Below are 8360 nucleotides of genomic sequence, written 5' to 3' on the forward strand. Positions count from 1 at the left end.
TAAATTCATAAATGTTAAGTCGGTATGGCCCCCACATCTCACTTATATAGGTGATTCTTTCCCGAGTATCCTACTGTACTCAACCTCCTCGAGATGTTTAGGAATCATTACAAATCGAAAACTTAACCTTACCGCTAAGCAGGCTTCAAGACTAAGTTACTTTTCTAGGAAAATCCAAGTAGTCGAGTGTTTACACGGGCTCTTATAGTTTAGTTTTTCCATTGAACCGAGTTCTTGGGATCTCCAGTCATCATGGTTGGGTTAGCACTGTAAGTGCCCTTATGTTGTAGATTTTACACTCATTCCCTCTAGAAATTAATACATTTGATCTTGACTTAAAACTTTAGTAAGCGGATCGGCCAGATTATCCATTGACCTTACGTAGTCAATCGAGATAACTCAACTTTGATAAAAATATCTTACGATAAGATTAACCATTGTACAACCTACTTTTTGCCCTACCAATAGCCGCTTGGCTATCACAGTTTATCATAACTGGTGGCACGAGTTTAGACTGGAATGTCTTCTAGGAAGTTTCGTAACCATTTTTCTTGTGCAACAAGCTCACTCATTTTTTTTCTTCATGTGAACATTGAGTTTCAATGAGGTTTTTATTGGCACTTTATTAAAAACATTAAACTTCTTGAGCACTACTTCTCAATGTAATGATATTGTGACAAGATAATTCCTTCAGTTGTCTTGAGAATTTTCATTCCAAGGATCACGTCAGCCAGCTCAATAATATCTTTCGTGTCAAAATTTATTTTTAACATGTTCTTCGTATCAATAATTATATGATTATTGCTTTCAATAATCACTATGTCATCTACATAAAATATAACATACCCGTTATTCGTGTTCTTGATGTAAACACATTTGTCACACTCGTTGATTTTGAAGCCATATGACAACATGACATTGCCAAATTTTAAGTACCACTTTTACAGTTCTTGTTTTAATCCATATAGAAACTTTACTAATTTGCACACCTTTTTCTCTTGGCCAGGTACTGCAAACCCCTCGGGTTGCTCCATATAGCTAGACTTCTTCTTCTGCTAGATCATTGTTTAAGAACACATTTTTAACACCCATTTGGTGGATATCAAGATTGTGTAAAGCAGCAATCGGAAGAAGCACCCGAATGGAGGTAATTCTCGTCACATGTGAATAAGTATCGAAAAAGTCGTACCTCTCATGCTGCTTAAATTCTTTGACGACTAAGAACACTTTGTATTTATTAATTGATCCATCTGCCTTATACTTCATTTTAAGGAAGGGCTTACAACCTTCTGGCAAATCAACCAACACCCAAGTGGGGTTTTGCGTTATGGAATCAATTTCACTCTATATTGCTTATCTCTAGAGTAATCCATCAGGTCTAGATTATGCCACTTTAATAGATCATGACTCTTCATCTAACATGAAGGCGATGTATTTTAGACCAAAGTCCTTAATAATTCTGGCTCTCTTGCTATGTCCCGGTTCAGGATAAGAACCCGATCGCTTTTGCAATTTTGGTACTATCTCAACAGGATCAGAACTCGTAGCCTTTTCTCTAGTACTGTAACAATGAACAAAATAGTAATATTTAATATTTAGTAGTACTTAGTAGTGGGTAAGTTAGTGGGTATGTGATAAAAAATGAATAAATATTTGTTTATAAATTGTCCTTATTTTAGATTTTGTAACTTTGTCCGATAAGTTAGTGGCTATATGATAAGAACTGAATAATTATTGTTTATAAATTGTCCTTATTTTAAAATTATAATTGTAAATTTGACACTAATTTGGCGACTAAAATATAATTGTAAAACTGACGTTATATATAAATATATAAATATATATATATATATAGGGTTGAGTTCAACAGAGAATTATCTTTTTATTCATCATGAACAAATCTATATGTTTTACGAACAGATCAACATAACTAATGAACAGACGTATTTAATAAAAATATAGAAAAACTCGCCACCAGCAGGATTCGAACCCGGGGCAAATTGATGTTCATGCGGTACATTGATCTGTTCATTAAAATTATAGATATGTTCGTTTTTATTTTACGAATTCTCTGTTCTCCACAATATTTAGCTTCTCTGTCCGATAAGTTAGTGGCTATATATATATATTATTGAAAATTCAAGGGAAAAAACACATCGAAATGTAAATAGTTATTTGAGAAAAAATTTGAAAGTGGGCGAAAAGAAAAAAAGACTTTGCTATCATTTACTTTTTTTCTTAAAAGGTGTTTGGCTGAGCTTATAAGCTCTTTAAAACAACTTATAAGATGTTTATGAACTTATAAACTTATTCAAAGTGTTTGGTAAAATAAGTTCTTAAAGAGTTTATAGGTTGTGAAAATAAGCTCTAATAGCTCATAAGCTCTAAAAAAAAGTTCTTCTTCCCCTACTTATTTTCTCATTATCTTATAAGCAACACCCATTTACAAAAATAATTCAATTATGATCTTTTTATTTTTATCATATATAATTATAATTTCATCTTTTTTCGATTTTCTCTCTAACTATGATTTTCTCTCTTTAACTAACAACCATCTCTCTAGCTTATTGTCACGACCGGCCCTTAATTAAGGATAATTAAGCCGGGGAAACCGTGACTAAGGGGGGGGATTAGAAGCGGGGTAGAAAGGGGAATAATTAAACAAGGAAGGATAGTATTTAATCATTGTTAACAAAAGGAAATAATTATAATATAACGGAGGTTTAGTCATATTGACTCAAATAAACTAGTAAGTTCGGATAATTCCGACTTAGCCAAAACAACATAATACTTCTGAGTACGCAGCGGAATAAGGTTCTGATTACATGTATGAAGACATGTATCCCCAGAGTTCATTATTACATAAGGATAAGACAAAAGACTCCGCTCGTCACTTCATCACCACCACCAGCTGCTCAACCTGCACATTTAGAAATATATGCAGGGCTGAGTACAAAAATACTCAGTGGGCACGTATGCCTAAGTATAAAAATACATGCTAAATAATTTGTAAATTGTCATGCCATCATAAACAGTACAGCAAGGGAGTTTTCGTTAAAAGAGCCCAAGCCTACTAAAGTCATTGTGATTCTTAAAGTTCGTCTGATCAGACTAAGTTCTCATAATCTATCATATCTGAAGCTGTGTGCCGGAGAGGTGGCCACCTCTCACGGACACTTGACCGGCCAACCCGCTCGATGACTCACGGCCCTGGGTGTACACTAGCCCTGGCAGGATAGCTATCAACTGCTCAGGACCCGAATTCGATTACATAACTTGGCAAAGCCACATCAGATAGATATCATATTGAAATTGAAACATTTTATGGCAAGACAATACTTGAAATAACTTCAATTCAAAGATTTTGTCATGAAATAACTTGTTCAACTGTAACATGAAACTCATTTGATATATATGAAAGTAATGCCCACCTGATAGCAACTCTTGTTGTGGTGTAGTGGCTCTTAATCTAATTATTGCTCTCCCGCTAGACCTTTATTGCGAGAACTTTAAATAAGAAATTTGCTCGAGCAGAATTCTCAAATAATGAGAATGCGAAAATAAATATGCATGACTCTCTTATGCATGATTTATTATTCTTGCTTAATAGTCCGGGAAATCTACTATTAATCCTAACTCTCGGATTAAATAAATTAAATAACTTAAATAAGGCTCGTCGCATGAGGTCGGATAATAACTATAATGAATCCGCTTATCTAGAGTGTTCTATCCCACTTGATAATTATAATAGGTCTCGCTCTGTAATCGATTAAAAGGAAATAGCTCAATCGAATTAATCGCTTAATAATTACGTAATACGAAATCTGTAATTAAAACTATCTGAGTCCAATTAACCGATTAATAAGGACTGATCATGAATCGGGCTTATATAAATAATCCAATAATTAAAAGGCCCAAACATAAGGTAGCCAAATAATTAAATAAGTAGAAGTGGGCCTGAATTAAAAGTCATGACAGCCCATCAACTAAATAATAAGCCCAATTATGTAATAGCTACCAGCCCAAATAATTAATTAAGGAAGAGGCCCACACATTAAAATGAATAAGGCCCAACTGCAAAACAAAGGAAGGCCCAACAACAATTAAAAGGGAAAGCCCAATCCCTTAACACCACTCGGTCTCTCTCTCTCCCAATGCCTAAAATCGGCACTCTCTCTCTCCCTTCTCACTCGATCTGCCTCCGGCCGATCCGCCGTCGCCGCTCCGCAATTCGGCGAACGGCCGTCGTCTGTGAACGGCCGCAATCCTGAGTCTGACGCTCGCCACCCCATTCTCTCTCTCAATTTCTCACTTCCAACACTCTTCATGTAGAATCGAGCCCTAATTCCACCCCTTTCCAAAATCGAGCCCTAGCTCTTCTCCTGCCGTCGAAAACCCACCGCCGCTGCAATTGAAAGACCGGTGAGCGGCCGCCGCCTTCCTCCGCGACGCCGCTGCTTCTGTAATCCGACGAGAGTCGATCTCTCCTTCTCTCTGAGTGCACGTGCGCGAGGTCAAAGGGCGGCCCCCAAAATTCTCTAAGTCTCGAATCGCCTTCGTCGTGGACTCTGTAAATCCGGCGACTGCTAGTCGTCGTTCTTCCTCTCAAATCGGCGACGCCGGTGTAGAGCCTGAGCCCGGCGCCATTCCTCACCTCTTCTCCCTTCTGGAAGCTCCGGGAACACACACACACACACACACCCGAGGCAGAGGTCGAGCCCTGGTCCTCTCAGCCCACTCTCAATCTTGCCGCAGCCGTTGCGTTTCTCCAGCGAGTAGGGAAAGCTCCGCCGTTGCCGTTTTCCCCGGGGTCGACGGTTCGAGCCACGCCACGCTGCTGCTGGATTCGGGCGAAGGGTACTCCGCCGCTGCTACAATCCAGAATCGGCGAGGGCCATCGCCGAGGTCGGGAGTCATCTGCCTTTCACCGCTCGACGCCGTCGACGCTGCTGTTCCCGCGAGTCACCGCCCAGATATCGTCTCTCGGCTTGACTAAGCAGAGCAGCGCCCCTCATTTCTAAAAGCTAAGTCCCCATCTACTCTATTGTAAAGCTTGATTTTCCTTGTTGTGCTTAGTATGTTGAGTTGCTCGAGTTCTACACACTAATTCGTACATAAAATAAATGTAACTGGTGTTCTGCATTATGAAGTGTAACTACGCTGCTAAGTCCATTATGCTTATATAGGTCTTCTATCATTTGAATTTGATCATGTTTGATGGTATGAATGCAAATTGGATTGAATAACTGAGGTCACATAAATACCTTGAGTATCTAGCTTGTTGGTTGGCTGTTATGGTATTGACAATTGAGATGGGGAATAACTGAAATACAATGAAGGTGTTATTGCTTTAAAATGCAGGTGGAGGTTATGGCAGGAGGTGGAAACGTTCAAGCTGAAGCTTACCTTGGGGATTTGGCGGAAGTTGGGCAGCTCTTTCTCTCCTGTTAATGAAGTCTCAAATGAACTGAAACTTGTTCAAGTATGGCAACAGGGAAGTCGACGCTGCTGTGAGTGAAAGGGGAGTCTGTTGGCTGGAGTTGAAGTTAATAGAGGAGGATTGTTGGCTGCATACTTGAGTATGCTAGAGAATAGGAAGAGTGGTAGAGTGGAGGTGATTGGAGGAGTTGGGGCTGCTGGAGCATGCTAAAGAATAGGTGGTAGGGTGTAGGGAGAAGGAAATTGGTGGAGTTGGGCGGCTGGCAGCTAGGCTATTTCAGCCACACGTCTGCTCTCTCTTTTCTTTCTTCTCCCATTTCCTTCCTATTTCCTTTCTTTCTCCTATTTCTTTTCTTCTTTCTTTTACTCATTCTCCTTTGATGATGCAGCCGGTGTGTAATAGGAGTATAGGAAAGAATTTTTATAACTGTAATATGTAACGTGTGATGGTGTATCTGCTCGATATTAATATCGATAGTCTGTAAAAATAATTCTAAATTAAATCTATAGATTTAATTCGTTTGCTCATCTAATAACTAAATTAAATCCGAAGATTTAATTCTCCTCACAAGCCAGAATAATTTCACGACTTAAACAAGTACAAAATAATAACAACTAATAATATAAATAATATTTCTACTAAATAACATGACTTTGCTAAGTCAGTCATGAACTTGGAATAAAAATTATTGACTGCTCAATAATCCTTATAGCGGTTTCTCACGCGAAATGAAATAATAACTCTTGCTTCAAGTACTATATAACTCAAGTCATAAGTCGAAATTAATCAAAGATCAACACTGAAAGATGCCATAATTAATTATTGCATTACTGGTTTTAATATATTAAAAGAGCGGGTTACTACACTTATAAACTCAATTATCCTAACACTTTGATAACTTATAAGCTTTTAAGAAATTATAGGGCGTTTGGCTGAGCTTATAAGCTCTTTAAAACAACTTATAAGTTGTTTCTTCAAAGTGTTTGGCAAAATAAACTTCAGTAAGAAAGAGCTCTGACTGAAGTTGAGATTTTCTCTCACTAGAATTGGTGCTCTCATCTATCTCTAGACTTCTCTCTCTCTCTCTCTTCATTCCCCTAAATCTTGTGGTGTTTTCACTTCCAATATCCCATATGATCTCAAATACATCCATTCTACCGAATAAAATCATTCCTAATCTTTTACAAAATCGGTGACTGATTGGAAGGAGGTCACGCCATAAAGGGATCGGGGTCTCCCCTCTCCCTCCACTGTCTGACTTAAGGTGAGAGGGTGAAAAGATCAAAAGAAATTCAGTCAACACCTCCCCAAAATTCGAGGATAATCAAGAGTGAATCCAAACCATCGTCGATATAAAATTGTCAATTGCAAATACGTCGGGAAATAGAGCGGCGGATTCAGAGCATAAGGGTTCTGGTTCTCCCCTTCTTTGACTCTCCGATTAAAAGGGAGTGGTCGCCGTCAACCAAGGCAACTAGAAAACTAAGGTCTCAAGGAATCTTTTGTGGGAAGTTTGAGTACCCACAAGTTTAATCAAAACCCTTTGTTCTTTAGCTTTCGTGTGTTACTATTAATATTGATTGGGTAATTTCTACTGAGTTCTTTTGGATTTTATTCAATTTTGTGCATGTGCTGAACCTTTTGTATCAAATAGAAGGCAAGAAATTTGAGTTCATTTTAGTACGTTTAATCCTGAAAAACAGAGGGGATTAAGTGCTTCGTTGTGTTATGTCGTGTGATTATCTTTCTCCGCACTTGATCACCGGATTCTGTCAGGAAAAGAGTTTGGTTATCTCTCTGTCACAGGAACAAACCAGGAAATCCGGCGACCTTTCGTGTCTTTCGTCGTCTCTCTGGCGAATACGAAAAGTTCAACCGGTGCAAAGGAAACTAGGGCAACTGTTTCGGGGAAGCCGAGGAGTCGCGCGTGCCGCCAACGGCTTTCCTTGGTAACATCAATTAAGCGTCGATTTTTACACGTGGCGTGGGTATTGGTTGACTTCTTTAAATTGCTTCAGTTTCCCTTCTTATTTTAAATAATCCTGCTACAATCTGTGATTAATTTTGCCATTGCATGCATGAAGGACTAATTAATCATATTAATTATGTTAGCTGATTGCTATTCCCAATCGTGTCTCCCACCCCATTAATTTTAGTGTGTGAATCTGTAGGCGGTTAACTCTATCTTTTCTATTTATATATATATATATATATATATATATATATATATATATAGGGAGTGGTTCAATTGAGAAGCTCAAATGTGTTGAGAAGTTGAGAAGCAATGTAATAGATGAACATGTTAGTACATTTTGATGAACATGGTAATTAGACCCTAGATCAATAAATTCTTTGAACATACCAAATATAACTGACGAACATACAAATCTATTTAATTTGTTAAAAAATACGTCACCGACAAGGATCGAACCCCAGATCAAACTCGTGTTCATAAAAACTAATTGGCATGTTCATCTATTAGATTGCTTCTCAACTTCTCAACACATTTGAGCTTCTCAATATAACCTAACCCTATATATATATATGTATGTAGGGGGCGGTTATTCAATAAACTGCCCTTATTTTAAGAATTACGAACCAGCAAAAATGCATGAATTTTATGTATAACACGCATGAATAAACTGTATAAAGGCATGAATTGCGAAAAATAATTTTTTGCTACCTTTGGGATTCGAACTCAGGACCATGAATTTATCCAACAAGGTGATGAATCAACCGTAGATCTTGATGATCTAAGGGCTGAAAATGGTTCCTAATTTATATTTTAAGAAGCGTTCTTATTTTAGCCTTCCCCTATGTATGTATATATATATGTATGTATATATAAAAAAAGGGTATCCGTCTGTTTGTTAAATTACAATTTTTAATTTTTAAAAAAAGGAAAAAGAGAAAAAAAGAA

At 37.7% G+C, this 8360-nt stretch overlaps 1 long non-coding RNA gene across 1 annotated transcript; it reads left to right on the plus strand.

The window, feature by feature from the left end:
- The first annotated feature begins 6434 nt into the window (after positions 1–6434).
- Positions 6435–7675, plus strand: LOC131006736 (uncharacterized). Its single transcript, XR_009095745.1, has 2 exons — positions 6435–6927; positions 7247–7675. It is a non-coding gene; the product is annotated as an uncharacterized LOC131006736 (long non-coding RNA).
- The last annotated feature ends 685 nt before the right edge of the window (positions 7676–8360 follow it).

This window comes from Salvia miltiorrhiza, chromosome 1 (assembly GCF_028751815.1).
Source record: "Salvia miltiorrhiza cultivar Shanhuang (shh) chromosome 1, IMPLAD_Smil_shh, whole genome shotgun sequence".
NCBI lineage: Eukaryota > Viridiplantae > Streptophyta > Magnoliopsida > Lamiales > Lamiaceae > Salvia > Salvia miltiorrhiza.